The sequence below is a fragment of the Macrotis lagotis genome, chromosome 2, assembly GCF_037893015.1.
Source record: "Macrotis lagotis isolate mMagLag1 chromosome 2, bilby.v1.9.chrom.fasta, whole genome shotgun sequence".
Taxonomy (NCBI): Eukaryota; Metazoa; Chordata; class Mammalia; order Peramelemorphia; family Peramelidae; genus Macrotis; species Macrotis lagotis.
In genome coordinates this window covers 263,254,315-263,279,100 of record NC_133659.1, presented here as the reverse complement: position 1 = coordinate 263,279,100, position 24,786 = coordinate 263,254,315, and the positions used below count along the sequence as shown (strand labels likewise).

Genomic DNA, 24,786 nt, shown 5'->3' with positions numbered 1-24,786 from the left:
ATTTTTTTCTCTGCTGAAAAAATATTCTCCATTTCGTTTTTGGCTCTTTTATTCCCTTATTCTTAAGGCACTCCAGACTTTAGCAGTAGCCTGACCTTGATCACACCCATTAGAGCTGTAGCACACACACACACACACACACACACACACACACACACACACACACACACACACAGTATACGTGACTGCTACTCTACCTTTGGCAGGTATCATCCCCTCCTTAAGGAGCACTCTGGAGGAGTACTCAGTGTTCTCTACATGACACCAGATGTTCCCTATTCTTTAAAGACCAGTCACATTCCTCCTAGCACAGAAAGCTATTTAAGGAAATCACTTATTTCAGCCTAACTCCCTCTCAACTTGGCCATTACTACTGTGAATTTTTCTCCACATGGCAATATCTCTTAAGGAGTACTTCATCCTCTCTAAGATGGTTAACAGAGGAGCTTTCTCTACCACTTGTCAATGACTTGTTTGCTAAAACTTTTAATTTTTCTCTTTCCCACCCTTGTACTTCGGGATCTGGAAACACAATGACTGGTCTCCTAGAGATAAGGGGAAGCTCTGACTTCAAAGGGACACAAAGTGCTTTAGGATGTCATAATCCTCTTAGAGTATTAAACAGCCTGAGTAGCAGGTCCAAAGACTCAGTCCAATTTTAGGGGTCTGAAGAGGCAAATTGAATTTGCTCTTCACTCCAGGACATAGTCCTCTAATTAGAGAAGTGTTGCTTCCTGAACTAACTTCATTTTACCATATTCTAGGCACCAAGTTCCTGAGGCCTCTGCCCTTACTGGGGCCTTTTAAGGATTGATTGATCAGCAGGAGACTGACCTCCCAGAACTTGGAAAGACCTGTTTCCTCATCTTCCAGACCTTGCTGGTGAGAGATCCTGTAGGCTTGGTTTAGGAAGGGTTATTAGAGAGGAAACCTTTTTTTTTCTTAGGGCAAATGTAATAGGCATGGACTCCTGGACCAAGAATAGGAGATCAGTTTGCTCTCAAGAGTGACCTGCACTTAGCTCTCAGGTTCTGGTTCTTTTTTTTTTTTTCCTTTGGTTAGGCAACCCAAGGTAAAGATTAATAGAAAACTAGAAAGGAATGAAAAACAAAATTTTGGAAGTGATCAATATCCAAATTGATTTTTTCTAAATTACTTACTATAAATAATTTTTTGAAGGGAGAGAAGAGAAATATATCCTTAATAAATGGGGAAAGTGATTAAAGATAAATTAATAGCAGTTTTCTAAAACAATGAATTTTTTCTGAGTTACTTACAATTTTGTCCCTAGAAGATGTAAACCAAGTAAAGGATTTGGGTTGTATTTCTTCAGCTTCTTGCTCTTTCCCAGGGAAACCCAGAAGGGAAGTTTTATGCATGCTTTTACATTTTTCTATCAAAACTTTTAGTATTTAATCTCTCTTTTATAGTTAAGGAAATAGAGACTCAGGGAGGCAAAAAAGACGTGTTCAGAGTAAAATTATGTCAGGATTCCATTGTCGCTCTTCAGCTCATCAAGTAAATGCCCCTCTAAACTTTACTTGCCTGTCACTAGGTAAATCTACCTCTCTTACAGTCACTGGATTTTTGTCCTTCTGGTTCTATTGGTAGTCCTATATTTGTGTAAACTGCTTGTATTCTGTTTCTCACAGTGCAATAATATTCCACTTTCTTCATGACATAATAGATGCAGCTAGTCTGGTAATTTGAAAGTATGTGTCCCCTCTGAAACATAGTAGTCGCTGCCCCTGAGCAAGGAACTTAGACTCGCAGGGCTGAAAACAATTTAAGTTGCAGAGGAGGAACACCTCTGTATTGATGGAGTGTCCTCAGAGATCCTGTTAATGAGGAATTAGAAGGAGGAAAGAATGAAAATAAATGACTAACCCAGGATGTTAAACCTTGTAAGTAACTGATACTCCATTGCAATGCAGGTGTTCCTGACTCCAGGCCCAGTGCTCTTTTCATTGCACCACCTAGAGAGACACTACCATTGGTCCAAGCAAACTAACAATTCCGTTAATACAGCCTAAGATTGTTTATCATTCCCTAGTTGATGGGTACTCACTTTGTTTCTGTTCCTTTATTACCACCAAAGGTACTGTCAAAACTATTTTCAAAATATGTTGACCACTGTTATTTCTCTTTTTATCTCCTTAGGGTATGCTGCCCAACAGTGGGCAAGGTTGTTTCCAAAGGTATTTCTGAATTGACCTCTTTAGTGAGAACAAGATCTCATAGACTTACTTGGAGAGTTCAGAGAGAATGGATAGAGCTTTGGATCAGAGACTTGAATCCTATTTTGAGAATTCAAATTGGTATTCGCCCTGCCCCCTGTTCAAGTTTCTCCTTGTTCTCTTTCCCCCTCTCCCCAAATTTCAAAAACAGCCTTGGCAATGCATCTCTACATTTGAATTCAGAAGACAGTCAATTAATTTTAATTAATTATATAAATCAATATATTCTATCTAGTTTATTAAAGGAAATGTTACTTTAGATGTTCTCGGAGCTGCCGATTTTCCTAGAGACTGCTCCCTTTATTCATGCTAAGCCCCCAAAACTAGTGTTTAAATAGCATAATAATAATAATAATAATAATAATAATAATAATAATAATAATAATAATAACACATCTCACATTTTTCAAGGGTTCATTGAAAGGCTGAATTCCCTAATGTCTGTTGGAGTGTTTAGGTTATAAGGATTGCTTATCATAGGATAAAGGTGATCTTTCAAGACCCCTTCATATATGAAACAGCTCTGGTCATGTGATGGACACACCGCTCCTGCTCTGTGATATCACAGAACCCTCAGGTCTCCATTTAAATGCATCAAGTCAAAGAACTCAAGTCTTATTTTCTAGATGTCCAAAGAAGTGCCTCTCTTCTTTGGGGGCCCAGGACCATATGGTTCTCTCAGGAGGATCTCTTTCTTCTCCTCAATTTTTTTTCTGAGTTGGGTTGAGGCTTTCTGGTCCTAAGGAAACTGTGGAACTATTAGTCAACAAACATGGTATTAGCATCAGCCATGGTGTTAAGGATTAGAGATAGGCAGGAATGCAAGCAGGAAGTCTTAAGAGGTGGAGGTGGGTGGGTTGGGGGACAGAGTATTCCAAACATGGGTGACAGCCACTGAGAGGGGATGGAAATAGGAGATGTTCAAAGAATGCAGGGTAAGCCAATGGTTTGAAGGATAAGGACATGGGAAAGAGATTTAAAGAGAAATCGAGGTAATAGTAAAAGCAACCAAGTCATCAAATGGACTGAGAATCTTTTGGTTAAAAGGAAAACTAAAATCAAAATGCTGACATCCTTATTTAACTGCATTTTCATTTTTTTTCTTTTTTTTTCTTCCCATCCCCAGGAAATCCTTGTGGCAAGAAATGGGGATAAAAAATAGAACAGTTCCCATTGGTGAGAATTTTCATTTTCATTCGAGACCTTTCCATTCCTCCTCTCTCCCCACCACCTACCCCATCTTTGTAGCTGGATTTTCCATACTTGACTTTTGGCAAGTACCTTAGTCTCTTTAGGATTCAGACTATATTAATCACCAAAATATAGGTGTAGAAACACTTTAACTCCTGAAATCAAGAGAATGTTGACAAATGAGAAAAAAAGATTTCTAAAGGGTTTAGTTTTTATAGTAGAACTAAGTATTATAAGTTGGTTAAAATGGAGATCCAGGCATGGTTAAAAAGCCTCTCAGACCAGTAATCTTTTTTTACTTTTTCTTAAAATTTTTTGTTCCAAATTCTCTCCATCCCTATGTGTCTCTCTCACTCATGTAAAGGCATACATATCAACCATACCTGTGAAATCCTGTAACACATATTTCTGGTTTGGCCATTTCCCAATAGCAAGAAAAATAAAGTGAAAAAAATTTACTTCAATCTGATTTCATCAGTTCTCTTTCTGGAGGTTGATGGTAGAATTTTTCTGAAAGTCCTTTGCGCTTGTCTTGGATCACTGAATTTATCACAATAGTAAATCATCCCCAACTGACCATCAGCATCACCAGCATATTGATGCTGCTATGCACAATGATCTCTTGGTTCTTTTCACTTCACTTTGCCTCAGCTCTTCCAAAACCTGTGATTTCATAAATGAGATTGAGAAGGGTTCTTAGAAACCTCTAGCCTCCTGGAAATCCCCTTATCTTAAAGATGAAGAAAAAAAGGCGAGAGAAACCATTTGACTTGTTCCAGCCATTTGTGATGCTTCCCTTTGATTGTCAAGGTACAATCCATCCTCTACTCAGCTGCCAAATTGCCTTTGCCTCAGAGTAGGTCTTAACCATGTTATTCTCTAGTTTGGTACACCTTTAGTGTTCAGTAATGTCCAATCTCATGACATGTTGGGGTGTTCTTGACAAAGATCCTAGAGTGATTTGCCATTTTCTTCTCCTGCTCATTTTTCTTATGAGGAGAAATTGAGGGTTAAGTGACTTGCCCAGGGTCATACAGCAGTGAATGTCTGAGACCAGATTTGGACTCAGGTCATTCTGATTCAAGATCCAACTCCTACCTAGCGTACATTTGTGTTTATTTTCAATTTCTTAAGACTTTAAAAGTCATAACTAAAAGATCCTTTACCCAAGAAATTGTATTTTCTTAAGATCTTAAACTAGAAACCTATAGTGAATGACATGTGTAAAGATATTAACTGAGCTACAAAGTTTGGGGACATATTTATAGAGAAAGGGAAAAGGTTATAGTTAGGCAACCAATGAGATTTTATATAGAGGACATTATGATCTTATTATAAGTCATAATATCTGCTTCCAATTAAAATTGATAAGAATCCCACTTACACTGCAGAAGGGAATATTTACCAACAAGTATAGGATGCCTCTCTTTTCCTCCAAGATGTTTCTTATTTTTATGCTTTATTCGCCCAGGTAAAGGAATTGATTGGTGCTATTAGAAAACTGATTAGGTAATATTGATACAGTCTAGATCTACAGGCTACAAAGAAGAGGAGGCTTTGACAAGGCAGATTGCATATTCCCCCACAGATACCACATTCAGATTTTTAACTCTTAGATAGCTGAAAAAACAGTATTTTCCCCTTTTATCAGAAATGCAAAGATTTAGAAACTTATTTAACTTTGTCACATGTACCTGACTACAGAAATAGCTACCATTGTCTCATTTAATTTTCACAATACTCCTGGGAGGTAGAGACTATTATTCCCATTTGACAGATGAGGAACCTGAAGAAAAATAGTGACATGCCCTAGGATCACACACATCTAGTCTCGTGACTTTGAACCAGGACTCAAGTCTTCCTAACTCCAGATGCAATGTTTTATCTTCTGCATTATTTAGCCTGTAACTAATTCTGTGCTTAGAAAACACTATCTCTCACATCTGGCCTTTGCATTACCTCTTGCTGAAATCTGGAATTTATTTTCATTCTCTCTCTCTCTCCCTCCTGCCCTTTGGAGTCAACCCCAGATTTCCTTTAAGAGAAAGTCTTTACTGATTTCCCCCCATTTCCGTCTTCTATTAACTTTGTCTATATTATGAGAATACTTTTGTATGTATGCATTTTACCCCCCATTATAATGAAAGATCCTTGAAAAACAATTTTTACATTGAGGTCCTGACATTCAGGATGCTATATGGGAAATAAAATCCCATCACAAATGCATTGTAATTGATGACCCAAGGTCAGATAAGTAGCCAAGTATCAAACTCGGGTCTTCTGAGTTAGGATCTTTCCATAGTACCATGATTTCATGGGTGTGCAGAATTTTCATGAAACAGAGGCCTTCTAGCAACAGAAATTACACTTTAGCTTAGGGCTTGAGGGAGTTTTCTGAAATACTGGAGGGTCCTATTGTCCATAAGTGTTAGGGACAAAATTAAATCAAGATCTTCCTAGGAACATTTGAGTGGTGCAATGGATTGAGTCTGGAGACAGGAAAACTTCTCTTTCTGAGTTCAAATCTGCCCTCACACATTGATTAGCTTTGTGATTCTGGACTAGTCACTTGATCCTCTGTGCCTTAGTTTTCTCATCTGTAAAATAACATAAAAATGAAATGCCAAATCATTTCAGAATCTCTGCCCCAAAATCCTCCAATAATGTCATGAAGGGTCAGTCACAAGTGAACAGAAACAAACTTCCTCACTCCAAAGTTCTCTAGCTAGTAAGATGAGATGACACATAATTTTTACTTTCATTCTATTTTTCTTTTCTTTTGTTGTTTTTCTTTTTTGTTTTTTTTTTATTTAAGGCAACAGGAATAAGTGACTTGCCCAAGATCACACAGGCAAGTATTAAGTGTCAGAAGCCAAATTTGAAAATTTGAAATCAGGTCCTCTTGACTGGAGCATCCATGCACTCTCCACTGTGCCACCTAGCTGCCCCATTTCATTCTATTTTCCAATTTTAATATCATTTATTTATTTTCTTTCAAAATTTCCCCCTTTCCCAGTTGATAATGATAAGCAAAACCACAGAAAATCCCTTGTAATGAATATACAGTCAAAACAAATTTTCATGTAGTCAAAGATCCCCAAAACATCTACCTCACTATTCCATTTTCTTACCTTTCTGCCAGGAAGATAGATAGAATTGCCGGTCCTCAGGAATCATGGTTGGTAACAATACCAGTTCAAATACTTCAATCTATCAAAGTTGTCTGATGGTACAGGTACCAGTTTATTCCACTCTTCATTAGCGCTTTAGTGCATGCATATCTTATCAGATTTCTCTAAGTTTGTATCTGTTACATACATTAAGTCAATATTTTTCTCTCTATGGAATATCTTCTCTCATCTGTGACATGGTGTAAATGAGTTCTCCCTTGTTTTATCAGGAACACATCATGGAATTATGGAAGTGATGCATATGAAATTGTTTGAAAAGCTTTAAAATACTACCCCAACTGGCAGGTATAGACAGGGATTAGATCATGTCCCTTGGGCCTCCAATTGCTCTTTCATGATTGTATTTCCTATATACTCTTCTCTGTGCAATATGTATTTAGGACATATTCTTATTATCAGATGTCTAAGGTGTTAAGGTAGGACATATTCTTACTTTCAGATTCTTTAGGGAGATAACTCAAATCTCTCATTTATCTGCAGGATATCAAAGGGATCTCCCTGAAGCCACCTTGAGGTTTCGAAGACCACATCGGCTGGCCCCAATAGGGCAAGAGCCTTTTTTGGTTTCTCAAGGCCATGTTACCATGCCCTCACCTCAACCCTTCCACCAACCCTCCTCCCTTCCCAATGCCTTTCCCTTACTTCCTCCCATCCCTTCCTCCAGGCCTACTGGACAAGAATCACCCAGAAACACCAAGCAACCCCTGTGGACCAGGACCAAAAGCTTGTTATCTTCCCTCTTTCATAAAAGAAGCAATATAACAGCACCACCTCCCAGTCCTGACCTCTCCCTGCTCAGACGTGGCCTTTGAACAGGCCCTGCTACACATCGTTTCATCTCAGGGAGGGGTGCAGGCTCCAGCTCTTCACAGTTTAGGTTCTCAACTTTAAGATCTTCAAAGAAGACTCAACCTCAATTCCTCTTAAAACACCAAGGAGCAATTCAAGTCAATCCTTCCCACCAGCCTGAGGATATAGTGGGGTTGGAAGTAGACCCTGAGACCCTCCAAGAAGTAATCAATGGGAAATATCAAAGGGAACAGACCAGTAGACCCCAAATCAGACTGTTGATGGCAAAGGGGCAACACTGCCTCTACGTGCTGATGACAAGAAAACATCTTTACCTGATCCTGAGCACTGCATTGCATCCCCAGTCAGTCCTGAACATCCGACTGAGGATAGTCCAAACCCTAATGCCTGGGATTCACAGCAACTCCAGTTTGAACACAATGAAACAATGCAGTCAGAAGCAGAGGAACATATGTTAGTGGAGAGACAAGGGGCCCTATAGTCTTACTTAAGCAAAGATAGACAGCAAACAACTCTCAGTGAGCCTGATCAACAGGCCATGTATCATATTGGGCCAGTCTATCAAACTGAGGCTAAACAGGATGTCAAAGAGATGTCAAATAGACCCAGATGGTTTGTCTTCAAAGATCAGCCTAAAGAATGTCACCAATTGGTGAGAAAGCTTTTCAGAGTTCTCAGTATAAACCTTTGTCAGTGCCCTTTCTACATTCCATCCACTAACCCTCATCCATTTCAAATATTATGCCCTTCCTTCCTCTCATCCCTTCCTCCAATTCTGCTAGCAAAGATGCATTAAAAAAGAATATTGGGAACACTCATAAAAAACTTTAGAGTTTTGGATCCAGGCCAAAAATAAACCATTTTGGGGCTGTTTAAAAAAAAAATTCTATTCTCCCCTCAGATTATTCCTCCTACCAGCCCTGACCACTAGGCTTTGTTACTTAGACATTAGATACAGCCCCAGGCCACAAGCATAATTGGAAGAGCCCCTGTAATTTCATAAGATATGGCAACATCCTGCCAGCCACAACAAAACCTAACGGTAAGTACAAGACTGCAAAAGTTACAAACCACAGTTCTCAGTTTACAGAACTTTGGGCAACAAAGACAGAGGGAATGGACCACCAGAACATAAATGTCAGGTATAAATATCCAGGCAGCAATTCCACCTATGTTTGATCATTGGGCCATACCTCTACCTGAACTTGAATTTGACTGTAGTTGCACATGACCTGAATATAGATTTTTATTTCAGCTCAACAAAAACAGTACAAAACAAGGTAACCAAAACAAGACCAGCATTCTACAGTTCTAACAGGTGAAAATTAAGGATCAGCTTCAAATTAAGTCAGCATAGATAACCAGAAAACAACACTTGCCTGCTCCCACAGGGTAAGGGTTCCTTCCATGCTTGGCTTTGACTACCCTGAATATAGATTTTTATTTCAGCTCAACTAAAACAGTACAAAACAAGGTACCTAAAACAAGACCAGCATTCTACAATTCTAACAGCTGAAAATTAAGGATCAGCTGCAAATTAAGTCAGCATAGATAACCAGAAAACAACACTTGCCTGCTCTCACAGGGTAAGGGTTCCTTCCATGCTTGGCTTTGACTATACCAGGCCCTGATGCACAGGTCTTGTTTTAGTCTGAACAAGGGCACATGGAGCCAATGCAACCAAACATAGAAATCTGGGACCCAGCTCTAACAGACCAATATCTTCATTGGGCTTAGACAATGAAGACTCAACTCCACACATCCCTTCCCACCAGTCTGAGGATATAACACAGTTTGGACCTTGAGGCCCAAGTTTCCAAATATTAAATGGGGAATATCAAAGGGAACAGACCAGGAGACCCTAAATCCACTGATGATGGCCAAGAGGCAACACTTCCTCAAGGAAATGATGACAAGGAAGAAATTTTGACTGACTCTAAACACTTGGTTTTATTGTCACTCAGTCCTGACTACCAAGCTGAGTATATTCCAGACTTTCAATACCAAGATTCATAACTTTTGAGATTGAATTTAATTTTATTCTTGCCATTAATATATATATCAGTATAGTTTTCCCATTCCTTTTTCAATTTGAACCAGTTCCTACAAATATTTGCGGGTATTTAGAATTCTCCACATTCATCAAAATATTCCATCTCCCAATCTAGTAATTGGCATAGTTGTTCTAATTAAGATGCAAGGAGCTGATGAAATGTTTTGGTGTTGTATCATCAGCTCCTTGCATCTTAATTAGAACAGAGAGATGATGCCATGACTTGCCCAAGAATTGGATTTTGAGTGTGTGGGAGTTGTAATATGTCACCAGACTTGCTCCTCCAGAGTCATCTGGGCCCAGTGGCCAAATATCAATCTGGATGACTGTATATTGTCCAGGATCCGAGACAATCAGGTATAAGTGACATGTCCAAGGTCATACAGATAATGTCAAGTGTCTGAGGACAAACCTGAACTCGAGTTCTCTTGACTTCAATGCCAGTGCTCTCTCCAGTATCACCAAGCTGCCTTTTGCTGATGAACTAGACAAGCAAGAATGTAGAGGGACATGTGGGACTTGTACAGTCTTGGGGAACCACCTCAATTAGTGGGAATGATATGCATAATGGATTCATGAAGAATAAGAAAGCAGTCATAGGAAAGGAGAAAGAGCACTTTTGTAAACAACTCAAAGGGGAGATAGTATCTAGGAAGAGAATGATCAAGACCATTATGTGTTGCAAAGTGTAAGAATATTGGATGTGCAATCCAACATCTGAGTTAAAATCACAACAGTATCTACAGGCAAGACCCTAGGCCTTGTTCCATCTGTTTCTTTATTCAAAAAATGAGGATAATTAAAACGCCTTTCTCACAGTATTATGAGGGTCAAGAGAAATGACATGGACTTTAACTCCTGACAGACATCATGAATGCAGCAAAGAGCCTGACATCTAAACATTAAGAAAGTGGACAGGACAGAGATGGTGGACAGATTTGGTAATTAAAGATCATTTTAACATACTGAGAGTGTAATTTTATTTGAGTCATGAGATGAAACATTGTAAATGACTAGAAGATGAAATGGAGAAAAATTAAAGGCAACAAATAGCATTTTTATAAATGTAGGAAAGGAGCATGAGAGAGTATAGTGAAGATTTTTCAGGACAGGGAAGTCTTGGCACATTTATAAAAAGGAAGATATGAACTAAAAGATGAGACTAAAGAGTTAAGAGAAAAGGGAATGTTATCAGCTTGAAAAGATAGGACATGGGATCCAGGCCATGTGAAAAATCTCTTGACGGATATGAGATGGAAAAAAAAGGGGTAGACGAGCACAAAGAGAAGGAGACCATAATTATTTGCTTCACAATAAACAATGTGTACTAGACTTGGTTTACACTGTTGATGTTATTGTTTAAACTAAATATTTTCTACCTTAGGAAAGTATCTTTCCTTGGCAGAATTTTTATGAAACTGAGTCATTGCACAATCAAGACATTCACTACTAGAAATCACATTATGTAACCTCCGTAATTGTTTTCTCACATTAACCTCCACAGAAGAGCAGACTATATATTGGGAGTTATCAATCAAGAGATAATAAGGAGTGGGGCAGCTAGGTGGCAGAGTGGATAGAGCACCAGCCTTGGAGACAGGAGGACCTGAGTTCAAATTCAGCCTCTGACTCTTAATAAGTGCTGTGTGACCTTTTATTTGGTTTTGTTTTTTTAGGTTTTGGAAGGCAATAGGGTTAAGGGACTTGCCCAAGGCCATACAGCTGGGTAATAAGTGTTGGAGGCTGGATTTGAACTCAGGTACTTCTGACTCTGGAGTTGGTGTTGTATCTATTCTGCCACCTAGCTGCCCCTGGCAAATCAAATGAGATTAAGATTTTAACATTTCCTTTCCTGCCACTTTATAGCCATATGACCAAAAAATATGTGTTTTTCTTTTCTCTTATAGAATAATAACCTAAAGAAAAGATTTTTTGATATAGTTTAATTTCTTAAAGCCAAATACCAAATTATTATATAGCCCTATTCTTCTTACCTCCAGAACTAAAATGTGGGTTAAATCAAAACAAAATTCCTATATTATTTCTTGTTGAAAAGCAAAATGCAAACTACAGATAGATTTCCCATTTTGAAAAATCATTGCTGTTACTAAATTGCTTGCATACTTTCATTATGTATTTATCACAGATTGGCTCCAAAAAAATTATCTTTAAGCACTTTCTGGCTGCCATTAAACCACTACATTCTTTTATTGCATTGCTCTAGCATGGGTTAGACCATGAAATCTCAAGATTCAGATGAAAAACAGATAGTGGTTATCACTTTCACATTAGTCTTTAGAAATCCCAAAAGTAAAGAAAGGGGAGTATGCCAAGGATTAAGTATCTCTTAAGCTCATTGTTTCCTAGGCAACAGCACAAGCAAGAAATTTGCAAAATTAGATGACTATTAGGATTTAATTTTACTTCAATTATCACATCTGATCATTACTCAGTTCAGGTCAAATATGAATTCCCTAATCCAGGGAAAAAAGAATAACTTTTGATTTACAATGCTCATTTAATTTTCAAAACCTGTTAATGCATTCATCAACACATATAACCATCTCTCAGGTTAAATATACCTCTCATATGGTTCAGAAAAACCAAGCCTGTTATACCTTCCATTTTTCCTTTAAACCCATCAATTCACTTCCCAAGACTTTCAAAGTCCAATTGGCAAATGTCCTTATTAGTCACTTCCCATATGCTGTTTAACCATGTCAGACTTTTCTGTCTTACTTTTTGTTTATTTCCTTCATTTTATTCCTCCACCCCCACACTTTCATTACAAGTCAAAATAAACTTCAACATTCTCTTCCAAAACCTTGATTTCCAAATTCTCTGCCTTCCTCCCAATAGACTCCACATCAATAACAAAGCAATGTTTAGTCATGAATAAACATTTCCACAATAGTGATACTGTAATAGTAAGCAGAATGACCCACCTCATTGAAAAACAGAGGAAACCTCAAGAAAAATCAAGTTTACAAAAAAGTATACTTCAAATCTGTTCTCCTACATCATCAGCTCTCTTTCAGAGCACAAAGATTATTCTCTGCAGTAAGACCTTCAGAGTTCTCTTGAGTCACAGTATTAATTGCAAAAGCTAAGCCATTCACAGCTTATCATCCCACAGTATTGCTGTTATTTTGTATACAATACATTATCTGATCAAGGAAGTTTTTCCCGAGAGCACCCTGTTCATCATTTCCCATAACAGAAGAGTATTTCATCTCAAACACATACCACAATTTGTTCAGTCATTCCCCTAGCTTATGGGTACATAATCTCTGTCTCAGTCTCCAAGTCTGCTCCACCAGAAAAGAACTGCTCTAAATATACATATACATGTAGGTTGTTTTCTTCCCATATTTCATCTCTGCTAGAATATAGACCTAGCAGTGACATCACTGAGTCAAAGGATAGGCATCATTTTATACTCATTTGCACTGTGGACGTAGTGGTCTATAGAATTGAAAAATCACTTCACAACTCCTCTAGCAATGCATCAATATCCCCTTCAGCAGTTGACATTTTCCCCTTCTTTCCTATTTATTAGGTAATACAATAGGTTTAAGACAGTACATCAGAAATGTTCCAACCCCTATTTCTCCTATCAGTAGTGAGTTCGGACATTTTTTTGACATGATTTACATAGATTTCATTGATAACCTTATCTACGAACTGGTCACATCTCTTGATCATTTATCAATTGAGAAATGATTTTTTTTGTAACTTATGTTTCAAAAATGAGGTCTCTATCCGGTCTAAATGTTTCAATATTGCTTCAACACAGTTACTATTGCAAATGGTATTTCCCTCCAAGTTATTCCCCATCCCCCATATATTCTATTCTCTTTCTCCTTTCACCCTGGCCTTCTTCAAAAGTATTTTACATCTGACTACTCCCTTCCTCAAGATTTCCTCCCTTCTATCACCTACCTGACCTCCAAGGTGTTTTTCTCATTCCTTTCCTCCCCTTGTATTCTCTTGGATAAGTTGGAATTTGATCCAAAATTGAGTTAGACTATTCTTTCTAATGAACATTCCTTTGTAGGTATTTCACACATATGGTTAGTGTATCATACTAATTTTTTTCTTTTGTAACAACTTAGATAGACCTTCAAAGATAAAAAAATCAACCAATTTTTTAAAATATATTTATACATTAAACAGTCCTTTTATGGAAGTGATTTTCACTTGCATAAGCTTAAAATTATCCACTCCAGAATCCCTGCTCATTTGGGCAACAAGACATCTTTAGTAACAAGAAAAAGGAGGAATAGTCAATTCATGCTGAACTCTGAAAACTTTAGTATTTCAGACTCCTGGGGGGGAGAGAGAAAGGAAATGGGCTTTCCCAGCAAAATGATGAAGGGAGAAAAGGGTGTTTACAAGAATGAAGAAATGGAGGACAGGAATTGGATGAGGAAGGTGAAAAGCCCAAAGATGCTAGCTGAACACTCAGAGAAGGAGAGGCACATATGAAAAGAAGGTGTCTGCATCTCTTCTCTTCTAGAATGGGTTCAGAGCCACTATGATCTCTCTGCAAAGTCAAAAATTTTAAATTAACTTTTGAAAAAATGCAAGTACAAAGTAAAAGGGAGAATTCCATCATTCCGTTGAATTGTGTGCGGATTCAAGCCAGAATCAGAAAACATGAGAAATATAAAAAGCAGAAAACAATATCCAATTCAAGATATGGAGGATGAGTAGGAAGAATGGATTAAAATTTCCCATGTTCTGTCTGTGAAATGGCAGAATACATTTCAGGAGAAGAAGACCTGTGATGCAAAGTTGAGACTTTTTGGAAATTAAACAAATCCAACTTCCCCTCTTTGTGACTAAGAATCAGAGAGGATGGGAGAGGGAAGGATGAGAGATGTACACTTAGCAGTAATAGAGTGAAAACAGGGAGAAGAATACGCCAGTCAGTATAGAGAGACATGACAGCAACCAAACCAGAAAGAGGCAGCAGAGAATTTGATTCTGCCTTTATTGCATAGAAGACAGCTACAAAAATAATAGACAGAGGCAGAACAGCCCAAAAATCAATTCTCACCAAAGGAGATCCAGACAGAATCTCAGACACCCTACTCACCATAATGCAGATAAGCATGTAGTACAGGAGGACCATAGAAGGGGTACAAGAACAAGATCCCCCTATTAAGAAACAGAAACACTCAATAATCAGAGAGTGCCACAACAAAGCTCCCCTACTGGAAGAAAGCATATACCCACAGAGCACACTATAATAAGTCTCCCCAGATGGACCAGAGTAAACCAGAAGACAGTCAGAAACAGGAAATGTGTCAGCAAAGGGGAAAATTTCCATCAAGCCAAAGGTAAAATCTTATAGAAATCTCAACATCAACCAAAACAGAAGTTCAAACTAAAACAATTGAATTGAAAAGTGACTGACTACACCCTCTTCCCAATCCAACAAAAATTTTTGTCATCCTAAAAATCTATGCCAGCTCTGGGATTCCAATTCTGGTGTAGTTAAAACACCTGCCTATCCTAAGTCAACTAGGAAAGAAAAGATCGATTTGAAATGCAACATACAAAAAAAGAATTGAAAGCCCTGCTATGCAAGTGGCAGATGTCATTTCCTAAGTGGCCTGTTAGATTTTAGATAACTGTGGGCCAAAAAGGTTTAAATTCCATTCCTGCATTAACAAGATCTTTATATTGGCCACCTGGCAATGATTATTGTAAGTTATTATAAGAATCAGGGACAAATGGAAGAAGTTTTCCAGACAAATTTATGTAGATAGCCAAATACAGTGAGGCATTCTTAAGATCTGCCAGGTGAGACAACAAAAATGTCCTGTTAGGGAAGTCAAGTCATTGCAAATCCACCTCTGTACTTATCATGCACTTGAGCCCTAATTTTCTCTATGGGAAAATCACCTGTAATTTGCATGACAAAAATCCTCATAGGATTCCTGGCATCATTGAGCACTGAAACAAATAGCATTCTCTGACAACCATACTGGGAGTTGGACTCAACTAGAAGACCTAGTTATATTTTCATGTGGTCTTTCAATAGCAAATTCTAACATCCAAAATTTCAGGCATGTTCAGCCTATAAATATCAAAAATTAGCTATGATCTTGAGATAACAGCAAGTGATTATCAAGCAAGAATCAGAATTCATTTTATCAATCTTCTACTGCTTCAAAGTGCTTTATAAGAAACCACACAAGATCTGGCCTATCTCAATACAATAAACACAAAACCCATAAGAAAGAGATTCTATAAAACTATAAATATTTGTCAAAAGCAAAATGTGATCTGTTCTTAGTCACTTTCATAAACAAACTATTGCTTTCAGAATTCTTGAAGATCAATGAGAACATCTTAGGTGACTTTTATTTAAACAAGTATTATAACTTCAGATAAATCAAACAGAAGATAAATCAGACTTCATCTGAGGGAAATATAATTCTCCCTTTCTCAAGTTTAAGACAAGCAAAAGGAACCAAGGCGGCATCCTTTCTTCTTACAGAGGAGGAAAGGTAGAGGAGGGGCTGGTTTATCAGCTAAAATACAGAGAATGGTCTTAAATAGAGGAATTCAAGAAGGACTGGGAAATAATACAATGTTGGCTTCTATTGACTAATTGCATAACAAACTGCATGCTTGTGAATTTCTCCTGAACTTCTGTAAAGTATTGAGCTCAGTAAAAAGAGCTTAGGTGGTCTGAGGTAAGATTGCTTCAATATGTAGGCTCTTTAGTTGCTGTCCTTGTCAGGAGATTCTTGGCTAATAGAATAAAAAAGCAGAAATGTCCCTGTCTGTGACTCTACTCAGGTCTTACAGGTGGAGAGTTCCCTAATTTAGGGGAAGGGGAAGGAGCGATGCCTTGTCCATAGCAAAATTGATCCTTGTCCACTGGCTCTGCCATCCATGTTGAGAATGGGAGTGGAGAGAAGTGTCTCCTGGACTAGAATCCGGAACACTTTCCACTAGTCAGAGAAGTTGCTTCCTTAGTGAGGCCGGTTGCAGCTTTGGTTGCCTAGTAACCCAAGTGATAGGGGCTGCTTTGGAGTATACCTGGGCCCCCAGAGGACCCAGTCCCAGATTGGTGGAGGCATCTGGGATCGGTTCAGGGGACTCAAGGACTTACCTTGGCAAGGAGATAGTCCATTGTTAAGATGGTTTCTATAGGTGTGGCCAAAAATTGTTGTAGTTTGTTATTTCAAAGTACTGAGGTCTGAAATTGGATGTCTGTGAATCAATTCCCAAGTTCTCAGGCAAATTGGCAATTGATTGGGCACTGGGATTGCACAGTGGGTAGAGAATGGATCTGGAAATATTTGAGGAAAGAAGCATCTGATATGTTCTTATTTATGCAGGGCCAGAAGAAGGAAGGAGAAAAATTGATCTCAGAAAAATAATTCAGTCTGTTTGAAGTGGGGCTGGATGTCAGAAGTTGGTGCCACCAAGGACAATTAGATAGGATAGAACTTATAGTCATAAATGTCGTGATTAAAGAGCGCTTTTGTCTAAAAGATGCCAGGTATTGACAATAAATGATTAAGTCTCTAGGTGGCCCAGACTCCCATCTTCACAGAAAAGGCTGAAGGGTAAGGATGGCCCAAGTAGTGAGCGCTGATAATGGGAAACCAGAAGACAAATATGCTTTGGGGAAAAGGCAGAGGTAGGGATAACAGGTCAAGTAATAGAGGCAGAATTAGAAGGACACACAGAGCAGATCTGAAGATTGGGGAGTGGCTTCTTTATTGGGTGCCCTCATCACTGGCACAGTGGATAAAACACTGGACTTGGACTGAGGGTGGTTCATGGTTATTATTATTATTTTTCCCTCTGTGTTTTACAATGCACTTTGTTTCTTCTGTTACTTCAGCTGAATATTTTAAAATGGTTGCTATAACTGCAATATTCTCTTTCCTTTGCTCTCAAATACTGAAATCCCCATCCCCCTTTTTACCATTTCCTTTCATGTCTTGAATTTTCTTACTATATTCTTTTTCTTTCCAGGTGTTATTTGAATATTAATTCCATTATTTTTCCTCCCAGGAAGTCAGATCGAATCCTGTTTTCTCTTTTTCCTTCCAACTTGTCCTGTTTGTTATTTTGTTGGGGTTTTTTCACAAATACTTTATTCATTTTTCTAGCTATATGCAACAACATATTTCATCAATTATTTTGCAAGTTGTGAGTTTTATATTTTTCTCTCTCCCTCCCTTCCCATTCCACTCCCCCACACAGAAAGTAATCTCATATGGATTCTACTCGTATAATCAGATTACACTTGACCCATGTTAGTAATGATGTGAATCAGATCAAATCAGACTCAAATCCAAATGGAGATTAAAACAATAGAGACAACAAAAATAATAAAACACTTTTAAAAATTGAAGATAATAAGTTTTGGTTTTATTTAAACTCCACAGATCCTTTTCTGAATATGGATGATATTTTCTATCGCAAGTCTTTTAGAATTGTGTTTGAAGATGGTCAATTTAATTGATTATCATTCAGTGTTGATGTTCGTATTTATAGTCTTTTTGTTCGGGTCACTTCATTCAGCATCCAGATGATTCTGAAATTCCATCCTTGATGATTTCTAATAGAGCAATAGATTTGCATGACATTCATATGCCACAATTTGTTCAGTCATTCTCCACGTGATGGGCATCCCCTCAAATTCCAATTCATTTCCAATACCAAAAGAATTGCAAATACTCTTGTTGTACACATGGTTTTTTACCTTTCTGATCTCTCAGTGGTATTGCTAGATCAAAGGGCATGCACAATTTTATTGCTCTTTTGGCATCATTCCAAATTGCTCTCTAGAAAGTCTGGATCAGTTCACAAATCCACCAAAAATGCATCAGTATCTTAGATTTTCCAAATCCCCTACAACATTGCTTTCCTTTTTAGTCATATTGAGCAATATGATTGCAATATGCATTTCTCTTATTAATAATGCTTTAAAGATTTTTTAATATTGCTATAGAAAGTTTGAATTTCATCTGAGAATTACCTTTTCATACCAATGACCATGGAGAATGACTTGTGATCTTGCAAATTTGCCTCAGTTCTCTATGCATTTTAGAAAAAAAGATGGAAACACTAGATGCCAAAAATAGATGGACTTTTTCACTTCACAAATACAGTAATTAAAAATCAATCTTGGGGCACCTAGGTGGTGTAGTGGATAAAACACCGGCCCTGGAGTCAGGAGTACTTGGGTTCAAATCCAGTCTCAGAGAGTTAATAATTACCTAGCTGTGTGGCCTTGGGCAAGCCAGTTAACCCCATTTGCCTTGCAAAAACCTATAAAAAATCAATCTTGGTTTCACTGATTTGTGTAAATACTTGACAATTTAATGTAAAATATCCTTTTTTGCTTTTTTAGAATGGCCTCTATCTCTTTTTTTTTTATCATAAATAGATGTTCTGTCCATTGATCTGATAGGTAAAGGATTCCTTGTCTTAATGGGCTTAAGATATCACCTTCTTTGTCTAAATACTGTATCCATTTATTGGTCTAGTCCTAGGTTCAGACATACTATCTTCCAGTTTTTCTGGCTGTGTTATCAAAGAATGAGTTCTTGTGCCAGAAACTAGAATCTCTGGAGTTATAAGACAGATTATTTTAATCATTTACAACCCTTTCTTTTGCACCTATTTGACCACTGATGCTCAATAATTGGAGATTTCATACAACTTGATCACCTTCCTTAGATTTTTTTTGTCATAAATCTGTTTAATATTCTAGACCATTTACTCTGTCATGAATTTGGTTGCTATTTTTTTAGCTCAATAAAGTTATGTAGGGAGGTTTGATTGGTATGGCACTGAAAAAGTCATTCAATTTAGGGAGAATTGACATTTATATTATATTGACTCAGTCATTTCCTGAACTGATGAAATTTGTCCAATATTTAAATCTGATTTGACTCATGTGAGAAGTGTTTTTTTTTTCAGTTGTTTTCATATAGTTTCTGAGGCTGCTGTGGTATTTTATGTTATTAGAGTTACTCTGAGTGGAATTTCTCTTTTTTTATCTCTTGCTTTGTCTTGTTAATAAGATAAAGAAAGGCTGATGATTTATGAGGGTTTATTTTATAGCCTGCTACCCTGTTAAAGTTTTGAATTATTTCAAGTAACATTTTAGATGATTTTCCAGGGTTCCCTAAGTATACCATCAAACCCTTCACAAAGAGAATTTTGTTGCTTCATTACCTCCTCTAATTCCTTCAAATTCCTACTCTTCTCTTATTGCTAAAGCTAACATCTCTAAGACAATATTGAATTAGGGTAGTGATAACAGACATCCATGTTTCACTCCTGATCTAATGTTTCTAACATGCCTATTACATATAGTTGCTGGTGGTATTACAGAGACATCAATATAAGGAACAATCCATTTATTCCTAAGCTCTCTAGTGCTTTTAATAGGAATGGGCATTGTATATTATCAAAAGTTTTCTTAACACATATTGATATAGACAACTATGCTGATAGTTTTCCTTATATTGAATTAACCTTGCATTCCAGGTATAGATCTTTTATTCATAATATCTTGGTGATAACTTATTATAATCACTATTTTTTTGCTAAAATTTGCTAAATTTGAAGTTAAAATAATTGCATACATAATTATTAGGTAAAATAGTTGATATTTTGCTTTCACTTTTTGGATTCTTTCTGCTATAAGTATCAACAACATATTGGTGTCCTAGAATTTTGGCATAGCTTCTTCTTCATGTATAGTTTCAAATAATTTATATCAAATTTGAACTGATTGTTCCATCAAAATTTGGCCAGATTCACTTGGGAATCCATCGGAATCAGCAGATTGTTTCTCAATGATTTCATTGATGGGAGTTCAATAGATTTACCTTTTAATTTTTACTTATTTTAAACAAAGCAGTTTATTTTTGAAAACATTCATCAACGTCGCTTAAGATTTTCAAATTCATTGGCAGGTGGGCAAAATAATTCTGAATTGTTTCTCCAGTTTTACCTACTCCTTATAGATAAATTCACCTTTTTTCATTTCTGCTATTTTTCATTTGAGTTTCATATTTTTAAATCTAATTAATCCAAGGTTTATTTATTTTGTGAAGTTTTTTCCTAAAAGTAACTCTTAGTTTTATTCATTTATTCAATAGTTTTCACACTTTTGTCTTTGTTTTTGATTTAAGAATTTCAAATTTGATGTTTAGTTGGAGATTTTAATTTTGTGCCTTCTTTAGATTTTTAAGTTATAAGCCTAATTCACTGATCTCCTCATTCTCGTAATTCATTCAAGTTTAGAGATATATGCCCCATGATAACTTCTCTGACTGCAACCCATCAGGTTTAGTAGATCTCCCTATTCTCTTGAAGTGGGTTTTGGGCTGTTCTGATTCTGTGTATTTTTTTGGAGATAGATGTCAGTTTAAGTTGTGTGTTCCATGCAATAAAGGCAGAATCAAATTCTCTGTTGCCTCTTTCTGGTTTGGTTGCTGTCATGTCTCTCTACACTGACTGGCTGATTCTGCTTCCTTTTTTTTTCACTCTCTTCTAACACTAAATGTACATCTCACACCCTTCCCTTCCCTCTCCTGTCCTCTCTGATTCTTAGTCACAAAGAAGGGAAGTTGGTTTTTGTTTCAATTCCAAAAAGTCTCCATCTTGGCATCACAGGGTTTCTTCTCCTGAAATGTATTCTAGCATTACACAGAAAGAGCATGGGAAATTTTAATCCATTCTTCCTACTCATCCTCCATATCTTGAATTGGATATTATTTTCTGCTTTTTATATTTCTCATGTTTTCTGATTCTGGCTTGAATCCCCAAACATTCCAAAGGAATGATGGAACTCTCCCTTTTCCTTTGTACTTGTCATTTTTTCAAAAGTTAATTTAAAAATTTTGACTTTGCAGAGGGATCATAGTGGCTCTGAACCCATTCTAGAAGAGAAGAGATGCAGGCACCTTCTTTTCATATGTGTCCCTCCCTCTCTGAGTGTTCAGCTAGCATCTTTGGGTTTTTCACCTTTCTCATCCAATTCCTCTCCTCCATTTCTTCATTCTTGTAAACACCCTTTTCTCCCTTCATTATTTTGCTGGAAAAGCCTATTTCCTTTCTCTCTCTCCCCAGGAGTCTAACATACCAAAGTTTTCAGAGTTCAGCATGAATTGGCTCTTCCTCCTTTTTCTTGTTACTGCAGAGGTCTTGTTGCCCAAATGGGCAGGGATTCTGGAGTGGATATTTTTAAGCTTTTGCAAGTAAAAATCACTTCCATAAAAAGAACTGTTTAATGTATAAATATATTTTAAAAAATTTTAGTTGATGTTTTTTATCTTTGAAGGGATATCTAAGTTGTTACAAAAGAACAAAAAATTAGTGTGATAGACTAAGTTTGAAGATTTAATTATTGTTTGGTTGTTTGAGTAAGACCTGTAAATAAACATAGGTGTCAAACACCTGCAAAGGAATGTTCATTCAGTTTTGTATCAAATTTCAACTTAATCAGGAGAATAGAAGGGGGAGGAAAGGGATGAGAAAAACACCTTGGGGGTCAGGTATGTGATAGAAGGGAGGAAATCTTGTAGAAGTGGGTAGTCAGATGTAAAATACTTTTAAAGAAGGCCAGGGTGAAAGGAGAAAGAGAATAGAATATATTGGGGAGGGGGAAAATTTGGAGGGAAATACCATTTGTAATAGTAACTGTGATGAAACAATATTGAAACAAGTTTCTCTGATATGGACCTCATTTTTGAAATGTAAGTTATAAAATAAATCATTTCTCAATTGGTAAATAGTCAAGAGATGTGACCAGTTTGCAGATAAGGTTATCAAGTAAATCTATGTAAATCATGCCAAAAAATGCCCATACTCACTACTGATGGTAGAAATAGGGGTTGGAACAATTCTGAAGTACTGTCTTGTACCTATTGGATTGCCTAATAGGAAAGAAGGGGAAAATGTCAACTATTGAAGGGCACATTGATGCATTGCTGGTGGAGTTGTAATTTATCAGTTCTGTGGACTTCTTAGTAACTATGCCCAAAGAATTATAAAACCTTGCCTATCCTTTGACTTAGCAATGTCACTATTAGGTATATATTCCAGATGAAAACAAGCTGTATGTATAAGGATATTCAGAGAAGTTCTTTTCTTTTCATGTAGTACTAAGAAACAGACAGGATGTCCAGACAGTGTCTTTCCTTTAAGACTAATTCCCATCCTGCAGCTAGGTGGCACAGTGGATAGAGCACCAGCCCTGGAATTAGGAGTATCTTAGTTCAAATCTAGCCTCAGACACAATAATTTTCTAGCTATGTGGCCTTGGGCAAGCCACTTAACCCCATTTGCCTAGCAAAATCCTAAAAAAAAAAAAAAAAAAAAACCCCCAACTAATTCCCCTATAGGTCCCTCCTGTTCGACTACCAGTTATAGCCTGTGATAACTCAGGTGTGAGTCTGGCCTGTGATAACTCAGGTGTGAGTCTGGGCAATTAATTGAAATCCAGACTGAAGAAAGGTCAAGCAAGCACCAACAATCTCTCTTAGGTTTATTCTGGAATACTCAGAGTTTTATAACAAAACTCATGGCAGACATGACAAGTCAGACGAAACCCAGTTGCATAGCTTCCCTGATTAAATTTGAAATATTTAGCCTTCAAATTCTACAGACTTCCTAATGAGAAATCTTTCCACACACCTCTAGTGCCACAAATGTTTTAGGTCAGGGCTCACTGGTGAGCCAACAAATCCATATAGTGAGTAAGAACACATGCATATCTCCAGTGGCAAAGGTCACCAAAGACATGTGTAAATCACTCTTAGGTGCTGACCCTTGACATTCAAGGAATTAGAATTGGGAAGGATGAGACAAAATTCTCACTCTTTGCAGTTCACATAATGGTATACCTAGAGAATCCCAAAAAATCATCTGAAAAACTACTAGATACTATTAGCAACTTTAGCAAAGTTACAGGATATAAAATAAACCCTCATAAATCCTCAACATTTCTATTTATGACTAGCAAGATACAATAGAAAGAGCAAGAAAGAGAAATCTCATTCAGAGTAACCTCAGACAATATAAAATATTTGAGAGTCTACCTGACAAGGCAGACTCAGAAACATTATGAAAATAACTACAAAACTCTTCTCACACAAATAAAATCAGATTTCAATAACTGTGCAAATATCAACTGCTCCTGGATAGGCTGATCTAATATAAAAAAATTCTACCTAAATTAAACTACTTATTTAGTGCCCTACAAATCAAAATTCCAAAAAATTACTTTGCTGAGTTAGAAGAAATTGTAAGTAAATTTACATGGAGAAATAAAAAGTCATATGTTCCAGGGATTTAATGAAAAAATGAAAATTAAGGTGGCTTAGCCCTACCACATATAAAATTATATTATAAAAGCATCAGTCATCAAAACTATCTGATATTTGGGGCGGCTACATGGCACAGTGGATAGAGCACCGGTCCTGGAGTCAGGAGTACCTGTGTTCAAAACTGACCTCAGAGGCTTAATAATTACCTAGCTGTGTGGCCTTAGGCAAGCCACTTAGCCCCATTGCCTTGCAAAACAAAAACAAAACCAAGAAAAAATCTCTCCAATAAAAACTGTTGGTAGAATTGTTAGTATTGCAGAAAAGTGGATGAGACCAACACCTCTCACACTATACAAAGATAAGATCAAAATGGATTAGTATTTAGACAGAAAAGACAATATTATAAGCAAACTTGGAGATCAAGGATTAGTTACCTGTTGGATCTATGGAAAGGGAAGCAGTTTATGACCAAGGAAGACATGGAGAATATCATTAAAAGCAAACTATATAATTTTCATTACATAATCAAAATTAAAAGAAATGTAGTAAATTGGGAAACAATTTTTACAACTGGTATTTCTGACAAAGGACTCATTTCTAAAATATATAGAGAAATGAATCAAATGTATAAAAAAACAAGCTATTCCCCAATTGAGTAATGGTCAAAGATATGTGGAGGCAATTTACAGACAAGGAAAACAAAACTATCTATAGTCACATTACTAATTAGAGAAATGTAAATTAAAGCATCTCTGAGAAGCCACCTCACACCTCTCAGACTGGCCAATATAACCAGAATGGATAATGATCAGTGTTGGAAGGGATGTTTGAAATTTGGAACACTAATGTATTGTTGTTGGAGCTGTGAACTCACCCAGCTATTCTGCAGAACAATTTGGAATTATGCCCAAAGGGCAATAAAATTGTGCATACTCTTTGATTTAGCAATATCATTGCTGGGTCTAAACCCTGAAGAGGTC

The 24,786-nt window shown here is 37.0% G+C and overlaps 1 long non-coding RNA gene across 1 annotated transcript; it reads left to right on the top strand.

The window, feature by feature from the left end:
* The first annotated feature begins 245 nt into the window (after positions 1-245).
* Positions 246-10,447, top strand: LOC141514916 (uncharacterized). The gene is made up of 3 exons (XR_012476148.1): positions 246-882; positions 3,364-3,413; positions 7,100-10,447. It is a non-coding gene; the product is annotated as an uncharacterized LOC141514916 (long non-coding RNA).
* Positions 10,448-24,786: the final 14,339 nt, after the last annotated feature.